This window comes from Panulirus ornatus, chromosome 19, assembly GCF_036320965.1.
Source record: "Panulirus ornatus isolate Po-2019 chromosome 19, ASM3632096v1, whole genome shotgun sequence".
NCBI lineage: Eukaryota > Metazoa > Arthropoda > Malacostraca > Decapoda > Palinuridae > Panulirus > Panulirus ornatus.
In genome coordinates this window covers 21,041,477-21,059,967 of record NC_092242.1, presented here as the reverse complement: position 1 = coordinate 21,059,967, position 18,491 = coordinate 21,041,477, and positions in this window count along the sequence as shown.

The following is an 18,491-nucleotide window of genomic DNA, read 5'->3' as shown; positions in this document are numbered from 1 at the left end:
GGCTCATTCCTAAGGTGTAACACATAGACTTAGGAATGAGCCATGATATAACGGTTAGCGTTCCTGACCATGACGCACTCACGAGGCCTTCGCCCAGGGTCGAGCACATAGGTTCGAATCCTGATAACGGCACTCGGTCCATAGTCAACCCAGCTGTTCGTACTCTCCCAGGAATTGGTCGATAATCCAAGTACCTGTCTTAGGCTTATGTATGGGAAATTTAATAATATATAATATATATTATATTTTATATAATATTATATTATATTATAATATATAATATATATATATATATATAATTATATTACCCTGGGATAGGGGAGAAGAATACTTCCCACGTATTCCCTGCGTGTCGAAAGGCGACTAAAAGGGCAAGGGAGCCCGGGGGCTGGAAATCCTCCCTCTCATTTTTTTTTAATTTTCCCAAAGAAGGAACAGGAAAGGGGGCCAGGGGAGGGTATTCCCTCAAAGGCCCATCCCTGTCTTAACGCTTACCTCGCTAAGCGGGAAATGGCGAATAGTTTGAAAGAAAAAGAAAGAATAATAATATAAAATATATATATATAAAATATAAAATATATAATAATATATATATATATAATATATATATATAATATTTTAAAAATCGTCATGAGAGGGCCTTGACTAGGGCATTCAGCTGCTCGTGCCGTCTCACCTACCATGAGAAAAGAAAATATACACTGCAGGTTGTCCTGGTCGTAAAATGAGTCTCGATTCCTGTGTATTGTTGGCTGTCAGAGCTCCCAGAGTCTCTCTCTCTCTCTCTCTCTCTCTCTCTCTCTCTCTCTCTCCTCTCTCTCTCTCTCTCTCTCTCTCTCTCTGTCCATTTTGAATACTGTCATTCATGAGCTTTTACGGTTGTGTCACCATACAGTTAGGGTCTGTGTCCACCCGTTTATCCAGACGCCACCTTATGGCCGGGAAAATGAACAGTAAAGTCTAGTACACTCAGGGCCTCCACGTAAACTATATTCCGCCATCTTGTGGTCACCAAGATTTAAATTAAGATTTATTCATTTTTTTCTTCCTATATCCATTCTTGCCCCTGTTCGTCGTCTCGGATGAGTACGATGACTAAGGTCGTCATGCTGAGGAGTTATATAAAGTCGTTGGTGTGAGGGGGTTCATGTCAGCTACTATAGGGGTCAGGTCGTCGTATTCAAGACGCTAAGTCGTCGTTGTACTCAAGATGCTAAGTCGTCGTCGTACTCAAGACACTAAGTCGTCGTTGTACTCAAGATGCTAAGTCGTCGTACTCAAGACGCTACGTCGTCGCCATACTCAGACGCAAGTCGTCGTACTCAAGACACTAAGTCGTCGTTGTACTCAAGATGCTAAGTCGTCGTCGTACTCAAGACACTAAGTCGTCGTTGTACTCAAGATCATAAGTCGTCGTCGTACTCAAGACACTAAGTCGTCGTTGTACTCAAGATGCTAACTCGTCGTCGAACTCAAGACACTAAGTCGTCGTTGTACTCAAGATGCTAAGTCGTCGTCGTACTCAAGACACAAGTCGTCGTTGTACTCAAGATGCTAAATCGTCGTCGTTACTCAAGACACTAAGTCTTTCGTTGTACTCAAGAGGGCTAAGTCGTCGTCGTACTCAAGACACTAAGGTCGTCGTTGTACTCAAGATGCTAAGTCGTTCGTCGTACTCAAAAACACTAAGTCGTCCGTTGTACTCAAGATGCTAATTTCCGTCGTACCAAGACGCTAAGTCGTCGTCGTACTCAAGACGCTAAGTCGCCCGTACTCAAGACACTAAGTCGTCGTTGTACTCAAGACGCTAATTCGTCGTCGTACTAAGACACTAAGTCGTCGTTTGTACTCAAGCCCACTAAGTCGCGTTGTACCAAGACCTAAGTCATCGTCGTACTCAAGACACTAAGTCGTCGTTGTACTCAAGATGCTAAGTCGTCCGTACTCAAGACGCTAATTCGTCGTCGTACTCAAGACACTAAGTCGTCGTTGTACTCAAGATGCTAAGTCGTCGTCGTACTCAAGACACTAAGTCGTCGTTGTACTCAAGATGCTAAGTCGTCGTCGTACTCAAGACGCTAATTCGTCGTCGTACTCAAGACACTAAGTCGTCGTCGTACTCAAGACGCTAAGTCGTCGTCGTACTCAAGACGGTTACTCGTCCGTCGTACTCAAGGACGCTAAGTCGTCGTCGTATCAAGACACTAAGGCGTCGTTGTACTCAAGATGCTAAGTCGTCGTCGTACTCAAGACACAGTCGTCGTGACAGTGTCGTCGTCGTACTCAAGACGCTAAGTCCACTAAAACTAAGTCGTCGTCGTACTCAAGACGCTAAGTCGTCGTCGTACTCAAGACGGTAGTCGTTACTCAAGACCTATCGTCTCGTATCAAGACAAAGCGTTGTTCAATGCTAAGTCGTCGTCGTACTCAAGACGGTACGTCGTCGTCGTACTCAAGACGCTAAGTCGTCGTCGTACTCAAGACGCTAAGTCGTCGTCGTACTCAAGACGGTACGTCGTCGTCGTACTCAAGACGCTAAGTCGTCGTCGTACTCAAGACGCTAAGTCGTTGTCGTACTCAAGACACTAAGGCGTTGTTGTACTCAAGATGCTGAGTCGTCGTCGTACTCAAGACACTAAATCGTCGTTGTACTCAAGACGCTAACTCGTCGTCGTACTCAAGACACTAAGTCGTCGTTGTACTCAAGATGCTAAGTCGTCGTCGTACTCAAGACACTAAGTCGTCGTTGTACTCAAGATGCTAAGTCGTCGTACTCAAGACACTAAGTCGTCGTTGTACTCAAGACGCTAATTCGTCGTCGTACTCAAGACACTAAGTCGTCGTTGTACTCAAGACACTAAGTCATCGTCGTACTCAAGACACTAAGTCGTCGTTGTACTCAAGATGCTAAGTCGTCGTACTCAAGACGCTAATTCGTCGTCGTACTCAAGACACTAAGTCGTCGTTGTACTCAAGATGCTAAGTCGTCGTCGTACTCAAGACACTAAGTCGTCGTTGTACTCAAGATGCTAAGTCGTCGTCGTACTCAAGACACTAAGTCGTCGTTGTACTCAAGATGCTAAGTCGTCGTCGTACTCAAGACACTAAGTCGTCGTTGTACTCAAGATGCTAATTCGTCGTCGTACTCAAGACGCTAATTCGTCGTCGTACTCAAGACACTAAGTCGTCGTCGTACTCAAGACGCTAAGTCGTCGTCGTACTCAAGACGGTACGTCGTCGTCGTACTCAAGACGCTAAGTCGTCGTCGTACTCAAGACACTAAGGCGTCGTTGTACTCAAGATGCTAAGTCGTCGTCGTACTCAAGACGCTAAGTCGTCGTCGTACTCAAGACGGTACGTCGTCGTCGTACTCAAGACGCTAAGTCGTCGTCGTACTCAAGACGCTAAGTCGTCGTCGTACTCAAGACGGTACGTCGTCGTCGTACTCAAGACGGTACGTCGTCGTCGTACTCAAGACGCTAAGTCGTCGTCGTACTCAAGACGCTAAGTCGTCGTCGTACTCAAGACGCTAAGTCGTCGTCGTACTCAAGACGCTAAGTCGTCGTCGTACTCAAGACGGTACGTCGTCGTCGTACTCAAGACGCTAAGTCGTCGTCGTACTCAAGGCGCTCAGTCGTCGTCGTACTCAAGACGCTAAGTCGTCGTCGTACTCAAGGCGCTCAGTCGTCGTCGTACTCAAGACGCTAAGTCGTCGTCGTACTCAAGACGCTAAGTCGTCGTCGTACTCAAGACGGTACGTCGTCGTCGTACTCAAGACGCTAAGTCGTCGTCGTACTCAAGGTGCTAAGTCGTCGTCGTACTCAAGACGCTAAGTCGTCGTCGTACTCAAGACACTAAGTCGTCGTCGTACTCAAGACGCTAAGTCGTCGTCGTACTCAAGACGCTAAGTCGTCGTCGTACTCAAGACGCTAAGTCGTCGTCGTACTCAAGACGCTAAGTCGTCGTCGTACTCAAGACGGTACGTCGTCGTCGTACTCAAGACGCTAAGTCGTCGTCGTACTCAAGGCGCTCAGTCGTCGTCGTACTCAAGACGCTAAGTCGTCGTCGTACTCAAGACGCTAAGTCGTCGTCGTACTCAAGACGGTACGTCGTCGTCGTACTCAAGACGCTAAGTCGTCGTCGTACTCAAGGTGCTAAGTCGTCGTCGTACTCAAGACGCTAAGTCGTCGTCGTACTCAAGACACTAAGTCGTCGTCGTACTCAAGACGCTAAGTCGTCGTCGTACTCAAGGCGCTCAGTCGTCGTCGTACTCAAGGCGCTAAGTCGTCGTCGTACTGAAAGCGTCAAGTGTCAGGAGGGGCGGGAGTGAGTGAGCGGCAGGGGTGGGTGTGGCGCCTCATTCCACTGAGTAACGTGATTTGCCTCCGGCTTTTTCCCTCCTCCGTCGCCTCGCTGAAACTTACTAAAACTGAGGAGTGGAATATAACCCACTTGATAAGAGCAGGCGTACAGACGAGGACGCTTTGGATTAATAACTTTTATAATCTTCTTAAAAAAGAAAAGCACCCAGACGTCCATTTAAGGATTAAAAGATGAAAAAGAAAAAGATTAATTCACTCTCACATCAACACAGATATATCTAAGCACAAGCCAGAGATAGAAGATGAAAATAAAACGTTGAAGAAAACGGTCAAATAAAGGCAGGAGTGGCAGGCATATCGACTTTGCGAAGCCACAGTCAACTTGTCTCATTCCTGATCTGAGACGCAGCCTCTCTCTCTCTCTCTCTCTCTCTCTCTCTCTCTCTCCTCTCTCTCTCTCTCTCCCTGGCTCAGCGTTCAGCTCTGGTGAGCAGGGTGGTTTGAGCTGGTCTTTACTCTGCGCTATTTTTAGGCCAGCCAATCCTTCGCTACCACGCTAAGACCCAGGGAACTTGAAATCCTTTTGTCTGCAATCACCTCTACTCCCTAAAATCCCTTGTCCACTAACATTACCACTCCCTAAAATCCCTTGTCCACTAACATCACCACTCCCTAAAATCCCTTGTCCACTAACATCACCACTCCCTAAAATCCCTTGTCCACTAACATTACCACTCCCTAAAATCCCTTGTCCACTAACATACCACTCCCTAAAATCCCTTGTCCACTAACATTACCACTCCCTAAAATCCCTTGTCCACTAACATTACCACTCCCTAAAATCCTTGTCCACTAACATCACCACTCCCTAAAATCCTTGTCCACTAACATTACCACTCCCTAAAAATCCCTTGTCCACTAACATTACCACTCCCTAAAATCCCTTGTCCACTAACATCACCACTCCCTAAAATCCCTTGTCCACTAACATTACCACTCCCTAAAATCCCTTGTCCACTAACATTACCACTCCCTAAAATCCCTTGTCCACTAACATTACCACTCCCTAAAATCCCTTGTCCACTAACATTACCACTCCCTAAAATCCCTTGTCCACTAACATTACCACTCCCTAAAATCCCTTGTCCACTAACATCCCCACTCCCTAAAATCCCTTGTCCACTAACATCCCACTCCCTAAAATCCCTTGTCCACTAACATCCCCACTCCCCAAAATCCCTTGTCCACTAACACCCCCACTCCCTAAAATCCCTTGTCCACTAACATCCCCACTCCCTAAAATCCCTTGTCCACTAACATCACCACTCCCTAAAATCCCTTGTGTATGATCATTCCCACTCCCTAAATTCCTTTATCCATGATCATCCCTACTCCCTACGATCGTTTTAAAGGACTGAATATACTTCCTCTTATGTACAAATATCTTTTCACCCATGTTACATTTTCTGTCCAGTAGTTGTGTTGTGGTGATAACTCAACCTGTGGGTAGATCTTGTGTAAGGATTTCTCCACTTCTGTTGCTGGAGGGATTACAGATATCACTGCTAGGGCGGATTATCTTCTGTCATTGGGGGAGTAATATCCATTGACAGGTTAACTCATAGGTGATGTAAGAGAGGTCTACAGTACTGTAGGAACAAATGATATAATAGGATAGTATACAATACCATACAATAGGACAGGAGCATACAATAACATACAGTAAGGTAGAATACAAAATGTAGTCCAGTAATGTAGGAGTACAAAATGCAGTATAGGAAGGCAGGAGTACAAAATGCAGTATAGGAAGGCAGGAGTACAAAATGCAGTACAGGAAGGCAGGAATACAAAATGCAGTACAGGAAGGCAGGAATACAAAATGCAGTACAGTAGGGCAGGGATACAAAATACAGAACGATAGGGGAGAAGTATACAGTACAGTACAATAGGGCAGGAATGCAAAATACAGTACAATAGAGCAGGAATACAAAAATGCGGTACAAACGGACAGTAACGCAAAATACAGAATGACAGGGCAGAAGCATGCAGTACAATACAATAGGGTAGGGATATAAAATACAGTACAATAGAGCAAAGATACAAAATACAATACTTGGTGAAGAAGTTCGTCAACATACTGTACCACAATGATCCTCCAAATAACAATATGAGCATCTCAGGGAGAATATTACATTGCTTACATCTATAATGATAATCATGGCAAGAAAATATATACATTTTTAGCATTCTCTTGCCTGTGCGAGGGACCGTCTCAGACGCAAGACTCATATGAAGTCAGACGGGGGGAATTCTCGCTAATTATAACAACGTTTTCGTTTTTATCGTCTCGAGACGTCTCCTTGCCAAATACGTTTTCTACAATGAATTTTCTTGGACATCTTTATATCACTTTAATATCTCAAGATTTTTCTTTTAAGCTGTAACAAATACTTCCAGGAACTGTATCTGGGGATCGTGGCTGTATTCGTGATCATTGCTGTATTCGAGGGTTATGTCGGTATCCGGGGTGATGGCTGTATCTAGGGATCATGGTTGTATCTAGGGGTCATGGCTGTATCCAATGATCATGGCTGCATCTAGGGGTCATGGCTGTATCTAGGGATTATGGATGTACCTAGAGGTCATGGCTGTATCTAGGGATCATGGCTGTATCTAGGGGTCATGGCTGTATCTAGGGATTATGGATGTATCCAGGGATCATGGCTGTATCTAGGGATCATGGCTGCATCTAGGGATCATGGCTGTATCTAGGGGTCATGGCTGTATCTAGGGATCATGGTTGTATCTAGGGGTCACGGGTTTATTTAGGGATCATGGCTGTATCTAGGGATCATGGCTGTATCTAGGGATCATGGCTGTATCTAGGGGTCATGGCTGTATCTAGGGATCATGGCTGTATCTAGGGATCATGGTTGTATCTAGGGGTCATGGCTGTATCCAGGGATCATGGTTGTATCTAGGGGTCATGGCTGTATCCAATGATCATGGCTGCATCTAGGGGTCATGGCTGTATCTAGGGATTATGGATGTACCTAGAGGTCATGGCTGTATCTAGGGATCATGGCTGTATCTAGGGGTCATGGCTGTATCTAGGGATTATGGATGTATCCAGGGATCATGGCTGTATCTAGGGATCATGGCTGTATCTAGGGGTCATGGCTGTATCTAGGGGTCACGGGTTTATTTAGGGATCATGGCTGTATCTAGGGGTCATGGCTGTATCTAGGGATCATGGCTGTATCTAGGGATCATGGCTGTATCCAATGATCATGGCTGTATCCAGGGATCATGGCTGTATCTAGGGGTCATGGCTGTATCTAGGGGCCATGGCTGTATTTAGGGATCAAGGCTGTATCTAGGGGTCATGGCTGTATGTAGGGATCATGGCTGTATCTAGGGATCATGGCTGTATCTAGGGGTCATGGCTGTATCTAGGGATCATGGCTGTATCTAGGGATCATGGTTGTATCTAGGGGTCATGGCTGTATCCAGGGATCATGGCTGTATCTAGGGGTCATGGCTGTATCTAGGGATCATGGTTGTATCTAGGGGTCATGGCTGTATCTAGGGATTATGGATGTACCTAGAGGTCATGGCTGTATCCAGGGATCATGGCTGTATCTAGGGATCATGGCTGTACCTAGGGATCATGGCTGTATCTAGGGGTCATGGCTGTATCTAGGGATCATGGCTGTATCCAGGGATCATGGCTGTATCTAGGGGTCATGGCTGTATCTAGGGATCATGGCTGTATCTAGGGGTCATGGCTGTATCTAGGGTTCATGGCTGTATCTAGGGATCATGGCCGCATCTAGGGATCATGAATGTATCTAGGGATCATGGCTGTATCTAGGGATCATGGCTGTATCTAGGGATCATGACTGTATCTAGGGGTCATGGCTGTATCCAGTGATCATGGATGTATCCAGAGACCATGGCTGTATCTAGGGGTCATGGCTGTATCCAGTGATCATGGTTGTTTCCAGGGATCATGGCTGTATCCAGTGATCATGGCTGTATCCAGGGATCATGGCTGTATCCAGGGGTCTTGGCTGTATCTAGGGATCATGGTTGTATCTAGGGGTCATGGCTGTATCCAGTGATCATCGCTGTATCCAGGGATCATCGCTGTATCTAGGGATCATGGCTGTATTTAGGGATCATGGCTGTATCCAGGGGTCGTGGCTGTATCTAGGATCATGGCTGTATCTAGGGGTCATGGCTGTATCCAGTGATCATGGCTGTATCCAGGGATCATCGCTGTATCTAGGGATCATGGCTGTATTTAGGGATCATGGCTGTATCCAGGGATCATGGCTGTATCTAGGGATCATCGCTGTATCCAGGGATCATCGCTGTATCCAGGGGTCATGGCTGTATCCAGGGATCATGGCTGTATCTAGGGATCATGGCTGTATCTATGGATCATGGCTGTATCTAGGGATCATGGATGTATCCAGGGATCATGGCTGTATCCAGGGGTCATGGCTATATCTAGGGATCATGGCTGTATCCAGGGATCATGGCTGCATCTAGGGATCATGGCTGTATCCAGGGATCATGGCTGTATCCAGGGATCATGGCTGTATCCAGGGGTCATGGCTGTATCTACGATCATGGTTGTATCCAGGGATCATGGCTGTATCTAGGGGTCATGGCTGTATCCAGGGGTCATGGCTGTATCTAGGGGTCATGGCTGTATCTAGGGATCATGGCTGTATCCAGGGGTCATGGCTGTATCTACGATCATGGTTGTATCCAGGGATCATGGCTGTATCCAGGGGTCATGGCTATCTAGGATCATGGCTGTATCCTGGGATCATGGCTGTATCCAGGGGTCATGGCTGTATCCAGAGATCATGGCTGTATCCAGGGGTCATGGCTGTATATAGGGATCATGGCTGTATCTAGGGATCATGGTTGTATCTAGGGATCATGGCTGTATCCAGGGATCATGGCTGTATCTAGGGGTCATGGCTGTATCTAGGATCATGGCTGTATCCAGGGATCATGGCTGTATCTAAGGGTCATGGCGGTATCTAGGGATCATGGCTGTATCCAGGGGTCATGGCTGTATCTATGGATCATGGCTGTATCCAGGGATCATGGTTGTATCCAGGGTTCATGGCTGTATCTGGGGATTATGGCTGTATCTAGGGATCATGGCTGAATCTAGGGGTTATGGCTGTATCCAGGGCTCATTGCTGTATCTAGGGATCATGGCTGTATCCAGGGATCATCGCTGTATCTAGGAGTCATGGCTGTATCTAGGAATCATGGCTGTATCTAGGGGTCATGGCTGTATCTAGGGGTCATGGCTGTCTCTAGGAGTTATGGCTGTATCTAGGGATCATGGCTGTATCCAGGGATCATGGCTGTATCCAGGGATCATGGCTGTATCCAGGGGTCATGGCTGTATCCAGGGATCATGGCTGTATCCAGGGATCATGGCTGTATCCAGGGATTATGGCTGTATCTAGGGATCATGGCTGTATCTATGGATCATGGCTGTATCTAGGGATCATAGCTGTATCCTGGGATCATGGATGTATCCAGGGATCATCGCTGTATCCAGGGGTCATGGCTGTATCTAGGATCATGGCTGTATCCAGGGATCATGGCTGTATCAAGGGATCATGGCTGTATCCAGGGGTCATGGCTATATCCAGGGATCATGGCTGTATCTAGGGGTCATGGCTGTATCCAGTGATCATGGTTGTTTCCAGGGATCATGGCTGTATCCAGTGATCATGGCTGTATCCAGGGATCATGGCTGTATCCAGGGGTCGTGGCTGTATCTAGGGATTATGGCTGTATCTAGGGGTCATGGCTGTATCTAGGGATCATGGCTGTATCCAGGGGTCATGGCTGTATCTATGGATCATGGCTGTATCCAGGGATCATGGTTGTATCCAGGGTTCATGGCTGTATCTGGGGATTATGGCTGTATCTAGGGATCATGGCTGAATCTAGGGGTTATGGCTGTATCCAGGGCTCATGGCTGTATCTAGGGATCATGGCTGTATCCAGGGCTCATGGCTGTATCTAGGGGTCATGGCTGTATCTAGGAATCATGGCTGTATCTAGGGGTCATGGCTGTATCTAGGGGTCATGGCTGTCTCTAGGAGTTATGGCTGTATCTAGGGATCATGGCTGTATCCAGGGATCATGGCTGTATCCAGGGATTATGGCTGTATCTAGGGATCATGGCTGTATCTATGGGTCATGGCTGTATCTAGGGATCATAGCTGTATCCAGGGATCATGGATGTATCCAGGGATCATCGCTGTATCCAGGGGTCATGGCTGTATCTAGGATCATGGCTGTATCCAGGGATCATGGCTGTATCCAGGGATCATGGCTGTATCCAGGGGTCATGGCTATATCCAGGGATCATGGCTGTATCCAGGGATCATGGCTGTATCCAGGGATTATGGTTGTATCTAGGGATCATGGCTGTATCTATGGGTCATGGCTGTATCTAGGGATCATGGCTGTATCTAGGGATCATGGCTAAATCTAGGGGTCATGGCTGTATCTAGGGGTTACGGCTGTATCCAGGGGTTATGGCTGTATCCAGGGATCATGGCTGTATCTAGGGGTTACGGCTGTATCCAGGGGTGATGGCTGTATCTAGGGATCATGGCTGTATCTAGGGATCATGGCTGTATCCAGGGGTCATGGCTGTATCTGGGGATCATGGCTGTATCTAGGGATCATGGCTGTATCCAGGGGTCATGGCTGTATCTGGGGATCATGGCTGAATCTAGGGATCATGGCTGTACCTAGGGTTCCTCGTTGTAACTGCAGGGACAGCCTCCTAAGTTTCAAATGCCTTCTTTTTCCTTTTTTATTTTATTTTTTTTTACGTCGAAGGCTTCAGTAACGGACAGAAGTCCACATCAAGGCCGGGCCTTGATTGAAACGTAGAGAGAAATATGAAAAGGGGAAAAATAGAGACAAGGGGAAAGTATTTACGAATTTGGGATGAAGTGAAAAACCTGTCTTTTGAAATGCGCCACGTCATAGTTATTGGGAAAGACATGAAAAGGTAGACTTCCAAAGCATCGAGGCGCAGGGAAGAAATAGTTATAAAAAAAACGGTCCATCCTCGAGTTGCCAACGGCTACACAGTAACCATATGACGCAGCAGCTTGCTGAGTATTGCGTGGTGTAGCTAGTGATGGTGGGGGGCACACAAGTGGCCAGCTCTCGGGAGCATCCACATACATATAATACACCCAACGCTCTCTTATGTCTAAAACGGAGCTCACTCTCTCGTAGAAATGTAAGAGGTTTGTTATATATGACTTTCTTTTTTTCTGAATGTGTGCTGTCCCCTCACTTCGATCCAGTTGTATGTATCCATGATGGACCTCACGTCCAGCTTCATGTATCAGTGCTGAAATGTGAACTTCAGGTGTATGCGTCCGTCCTGGAGCGCCAAGTCCAGCTGTATGTGTGCCTCCTGTGCTGGAATGTGAGGTCGAGTGCACGTAATTCTGTCACAGGATACACCACCCCCTGTGTGTGCCACAGCGCTCCATCCGAACACTGTGCGTGTGTGTGTGCGCGAGCATGTCAAGTCGACGACAGGAGACCATCGTCTGAGTGCAATAGATGCCATCGCCGCATTCGACACAAGCACGTATCTTGAGACCATTCACTGGTACGGTCGAAAGACCTCGAGACCATTCACTGGTACGGTCGAAGAACCTCGAGACCTTTCACTGGTACGGTCGAAGAACCTCGAGACCATTCACTGGTACGGTCAAAGAACCTCGAGACCATTCACTGGTACGGTCGAAGAACCTCGAGACCATTCACTGGTATGGTCGAAGAACCTCGAGACCTTTCACTGGTACGGTCGAAGAACCTCGATACCATTCACTGGTACGGTCAAAGAACCTCGAGACCATTCACTGGTACGGTCGAAAAACCTCGAGTCCATTCACTGGTACGGTCGAAAAACCTCGAGTCCATTCACTGGTACGGTCGAAGGACCTCGAGACCATTCACTGGTACGGTCGAAGAACCTCGAGTCCATTCACAGGTACGGTCGAAGAACCTCGAGACCATTCACTGGTACGGTCGAAGAACCTCGAGACCATTCACTGGCCCGGCAGTTGGACCTCGAGACCATTCATTAGCACTAACCTAAGAATAGAGAAGTATGGAAAAAAGAAGAAGAAAAAATAAGTTAAAGTTATGGAGGAAGTAGAGAACCTGCTCTTTTTTGAAAAAAAGTATCAGGTGGCACCCGTTAGGGAAGTCAGTGGATGGAGATCCAAAGCTTGGCGGTGTAGGGGAAGAAACAGACATGACATCGGCTCACGTTTGAGTTGCCAACGGCTGCACAGTGGCTTTCCAAGTAATATGTGTTTGTACGAATGGCGGGGACGTATGATTAGCCAGTTCTTAAGAGCAGAGAAACCGGGAAAATGTCTTGAGAGGCGGAAAAAAAAAAAAAAGGAGCCACCACTGCTGCTTAGGGCAAGTGTATCAAGGTTTGCGGTCTTCTTGGAGGGAGATTATTGCACTCAACTCGTCAGTCAAGTACGGTATTTACAGCAAGAACCTCCTCAGAGGCGAGAGCAGTGCAGGGAACTAATCAACAGAGATACAAATAGGCATAATATACATGGATGCTAAAAGGGACGAACACGTGGAAAGACAGATAGACATACGGGAGGGCAACCAAACACATCCATGTACTTCTTGCTCCAGGCGACACACGCCGACAAATTCTCACTAGTGTTCCCCCTGTCCACATCAGTCACCATTATTTCCCTCACCGAGAGAAAAAAAAAAACTCCCCCTCTCCCTCCCTAGGTACACAAGGCTTAGGCTCAGGGTCGTAAGATATCAGGTGATCCTGTGGAGGGACACCAGAACGCCTCCAGCCGGGTTTGCTCAGCCCCTCCCCTCACCGTCAGAAGGTGAGGACAGATTAACAATATTTGTCAGGACTTGAACAGCTTAGATGTAACGTTTGCTAAACGCTTGTTTTTCGACGGGAATTCGATGAAAACGTTCTTGGCAAAGACAGACAGACAGACAGACAGACAGACAGACAGACAAGCACACTTACAGAGGATGGGTTAAAATGATAGAAGGCCTAAGTATAAATACTGTCCAGCAGGAAGTAAAGTGCAGGAGTCTGCGTGTGAGAGAAACTTGGATGCTGTTCATTCTGACAGTTGGGTAGTAAGGGAGCAAGACGACACCATCTGCTAATCAGGATTTAATTCTCAGAATTCAATTTGGATCTAATTTTCGACGGTCGTCCTCCTCCTCAGGGGAGTATGACACAGCAGTGTCGCACACGGGGTTATGTTCAGTGCCACTGGATCACGTTCCTGTTCGCTGTGGTGTAACGCTCCCTAGATCCTTCCTAGGCCTTCCCTAGGTCTCTCCTAGCATCCTCCCCAGGATTTCCTCATTCCCTTCCCCGATCTCCTCCCTTGGTCCTCTAACATACATTTCGCACTTCATCTCCAGACCTTCCTCATATTTTCCTCATGGCCTCCCAAGTTTTACCTCAGTCTTCTCCAGGTCTCTGCAAGTCGTATCCTAGGGCCCTTCCCTTCCCCACCAAGTCTTCCTCGGTCCCCCATCAGGTCTTTCACAGGTCTTCCCTAGCTGCACACATCCTCAGCTCGTGTGTGTGTGTGTGTGTGTGTGTGTGTGTGTGTGTGAGTGTGTGTGTGTGTGGAGTCGGTCAGCATTGGCTGGAGGCAGGCAGACAGAAGACAGAGCTCCGTCAATACGAGAGGATCTGTTGAAACCTGTTACTAAAATGTTTCTCACCAGGCACAGCCCTCTTCTCCTGGTGGCCGGACGAGACACATCGCACCGTGGACGGGCATGAATACAGCCCCCCTCGCCCCAACAATAGACGTAAGGAAACAAAAGCCCCCCACAAGAGCACACATAAAGACGCTCTCAATCCCTTCTGCCGAGGAGGAAACAAAATCTGTTTTGTTGTTTGGAAAGTTGCCTTGTGGTTTTATGGCTGGGAACATAGATGTTCGTTTATGATGAGACGGAACCCTGACTTTTTCAGAGAGAAGAGAGAGAGAGAGAGAGAGAGAGAGAGAGAGAGAGAGAGAGAGAGGAGGGGGGGTGGGGTGGGGAGAGTAGTAACCTACCGACGAAGAGACTTTTGCCCAGAGGCAGGTAGTGCAAGTTGCGTCTTAATTTCACAACGCCGTCCCTCTCTGCTGCCGTGCACATCCAAAGCTGTTTTCCCCAGCGTTGGTTTAACCTTTTTGCTTTTTACATTTCTCTCCGTACTCATCAGGTGTGCCTGTATGTACACTCTGGTGAACGGAACATCAAAGACACTTTCCATGCCTCGTCCTCCAGTGGACTCCCAAAACATTTTGAGACGGAGCCATTTTGATATTTTCCCAGCCATTATTGTAGGTATTAATCCCGCTGTTTCTTTCCAATTGTTGTCAGACGTATATCATGGTACATCTCCCTCTCCTCTCTCGTCTGAACTGTTCTATTTTTTTTTCTTTCAGTCTTTCATTGCAGTCTTTGCGATGGCCTCAAGTGCTAAGTCTAACGCCAGCGGAGCCATCACAACTAAGGGTCGTATCGTTACGCTCAAGTGTCGTACTGTCATCCTCAAGGGTCGTGGTGTTCTCGTGCTCTGTGATGGTACCATCGTGCTAAAGACCGTCTTGTTGTAAGGTCTTACTCTCGCTCAAGGGCCATACCGTCTCGTGCGCCTGCACAGCTCTGGCATCAAACGCACACATTACTTCATGATGATAATGGCGTTTAAACTCTGGATACACCATTGGCTAGATTGTTGGTTTTGCCAGATCATACTTTTCTATATCTTGGCTATGGTTACGATGCTTTAGGTGAATGACACACAGCTTATGTGATTAGATCTTTACAGCTGTTTGAGGCGTTATGTTGTTGGATGAGGTTACAGTGTTCATATGTTGTTACAAGTCTTCTGATTGCATTACAGGTGTTCATACGTCTTTTGATTGCAGTACAGGTGTTCATACGTCTTTTGATTGCATTACGGGTGTTCATACGTCTTTTGATTGCATTACAGGTGTTCATACGACTTTTGATTGCATTACAGGTGTTCATACGTCTTTTGATTGCATTACAGGCGTTCATACGACTTTTGATTGCATTAAAGGTGTTCATACGTCTTTTGATTGCATTACAGGTGTCCATACGTCTTTTGATTGCATTACAGGTGTTCATACGTCTTTTGATTGCATTAAAGGTGTTCATACGTCTTTTGATTGCATTACAGGTGTCCATACGTCTTTTGATTGCATTACAGGTGTTCATACGTCTTTTAAAAATTGCATTAAAGGTGTTCATACGACTTTTGATTGCATTACAGGTGTTCATACGTCTTTTGATTGCATTACAGGTGTTCATACGTCTTTTGATTGCATTACAGGTGTTCATACGTCTTTTGATTGCATTACAGGTGTTCATACGTCTTTTGATTGCATTACAGGTGTTCATACGTCATGTTCCTGGTGGTGGGTACGTTATACTTGCTTACATGTTTGGCAAGTTGTATTCTATGAGTCTTGAGCGATACAGTGTTCGAACTTGAACACTGACAACACCATTATGATATATTTTGCTCTAGCCAACCATGTTCCTCGCCAGATATATCACATATCACACCTATCCACTGTGTTGCGTACATAACATCTTCACCTACATAAGTTACACCTGTTGATCTTGCTTAGTATCTTAGGTCCGTATTTCCCGACGAAGTTTCCCCCGCTAGACTTGGTACTTTAGCGTAAATATGTGCTTTTTATGCTTAAAAGTGGATTGCCAGGCTCGCGGAGTGCCACATGCTTCTACAGATATGTAAATATTCATGCTAATATTTGGTCTCTCTAATTCTCTAGGAATCCCTAATTAGAGCGACCCAAGGCAACAAACAATGCAGATCTTTACACAAGACGGACCACATGTATACAATGCACCACTTCGCGTCTCGTAAGCGGAGATTCAAAGGAAGACTCTTTATCTGGGGGGACCAATCAGAACTAAACACACCTTCTAAACACTTTGCTATTGGTGGGATGGCGGGTGTTACACGAGTGCCGGCCTGGTTGGTCCGTTCTCTCTCTCTCTCTCTCTCTTTCTCTCTCTCTCTCTCTCTCTCTCTCTCTCTCTCTCTCTCTCTCTCTCTCATCATCATCATCATCAGAACTCATGAGGTACGGCGTCCTCAGCGTGGCAACCACATGGAGCAGAGCGGCCGTGGGGCACTGCCCATCCTCGTATCAACCCAACCGCAGGTTACAACCATCCCTGGGACCCATCAAGTCACCGCTTGTGGTCATACCATTTCCCCGGGAGAGTGAGTCATCTCCAATCCCTGCGTGAGGTCGAAGGCTTAACCAACACCTCTAAAGGCACAGACCAGCACAGGAGTCGGAGGGCAGCATCCTGAATCATGCCGACAGCCACCTTATCCTCACCCCAGCACCACTACGCTATCATACGTCGCGATCCTCAGCAGACCCCAACGTGGGAGTTATCTCACTCAAGTACTGTGTGGGTGAGGCTGTCGTGGCGGCCCGAGCCTCGGGTGAGGTGAGTGACTCCCTCCCGAGGTTACCTCTGCTGGAATGTCCACACCCAGGGAGGAGTGAGTGTGCGCCATGCCATTTAGCAGCATGATCTACTGGTGCTTGATTCAGGCAGCTTAACCATCTGGCTGCTTCAGCCCACGCCAGCAGCCACCACATCGTTGCCAGCTCAGGCTTATTATACAGGGGTCACCTGGTGACTTCGTGAATTTCTATAATAACTATTTGTGATTAGTTTGTGATTACTGTTTGTGATTACTATCTGTAATTATTGTTTGTGATTCCTGTTTGTGATTACTATTTGCGTGTAATGGGAAGAGTTTTACACCCGTGTTGCCCCGTCTTTAACCTAGTATGCATGTACCAAGTCTTTACTCCCGTGTATGAATGTATACACACATACGTACACGCCAGCCTAAGCCAGGTACTCATTTATCGGCCAGCCCTATAGGGAAGGATGAACAGCTGGGATTGGATGTGGGGCGATTGCCTCACCCAGGATTCGAAACCTAGCGGGCCCTATCTCGAGCTGGTTGACCCGTGCTGATATATGGTCAGTAATGCTAACCACTACACCAAGGAGGCCCGTGTGTGTGTGCGTGTGTGTGCGTGTGTGTGTGCGTGTGTGTGTGCGTGCGATGTCCACATTCCCTCACTATTTCCCTTACCAGAAAGCTTCAAGTCGGTGACCAGAATGTAATTTAACAAGTGTAGAAATGAATGACGTTGTGTTGTCAGAGTGGTACCAACCACCTCACAGGGTCGTCTCCCTGCTCGCTGATCATCCGTCTGGTGATCCACCGTGATCAACCACCCTGGGTCATTACTCGTGATGTACGGGAACTCTTCTCAACTTCCCATCAGTTACGACGTCCTTGGCCGCTTAAGATAAATGGTCACAACTCTGGCACCCGAGCAGAGACCAGGACTTCTACACTCCCCGATATATATATTTTTTTTCTCCCACACAGACACTCACACACCTCACAAAGTCATCGCTATATCACTATGCCGATTTCTGTGAGTTGGCGGGGAGGGGGTCTTCCCTTAGTGCGCCATGTCTCGAAACTGCAATGAAGTGTTGGTGTGTTCAGAGGCAGTGTGGACGAGCGTCATGGTAGCAACACTGGCAGTACCTCAGCCGAGGAGAGGAGGCAGGAGGCTGAGACAGAGAGTATACCTGAGCAAAGACGTTCACTCAAGACCAGCCACTCAACCTTCGGGGCAGGAGGAAGCTCAAGAACACGTGAGGACGAGGTAGGAATGTGAGGCGGTCTGCGAGCACGTCACCCCGTCAGGATAAGGAGGTAATTCTGATGAACACAGAGGAGCAAGCATCAGCTCACAGTCACCCAAGCACAGAAAGAGAGCAGCTCGCCTCCCAGCGGCCATAATGAGTTACTAACCCCGTCGCTGGCCAAGAAGCGAACACACGAAGAATGACAAGAGAAATTAGGTCTTCGTCAGTCGTTATGAAGACTTATGAAAGGGATGAAAGTCAACGAGAGCAACTCGAAATGTTACAGTCTCGCCATGTCTTTAAAGG